We start from the raw sequence: 211 nt of genomic DNA on the forward strand, positions 1-211 counted from the left end.
GCAATGGTAATTTTTATCACCTCTACTAAGTAATTAGCATGATTTCCATGCTTCCTCCTCAAATATAATACATTTAAAAAATTTGTTGGTTTTTTTTTTGTGTGTATATATCACACAGAGCATCCCAAACTATCTTATTCAACTATATACCCACTTCCCAGATGGCACCCTCCCATAGCCTCCCTCCCCCCACTAGAGCCCTTATACTCTG

This window comes from Nannospalax galili, unplaced genomic scaffold (assembly GCF_000622305.1).
Source record: "Nannospalax galili isolate Female #2095 unplaced genomic scaffold, S.galili_v1.0 scaffold238, whole genome shotgun sequence".
Taxonomy (NCBI): domain Eukaryota; kingdom Metazoa; phylum Chordata; class Mammalia; order Rodentia; family Spalacidae; genus Nannospalax; species Nannospalax galili.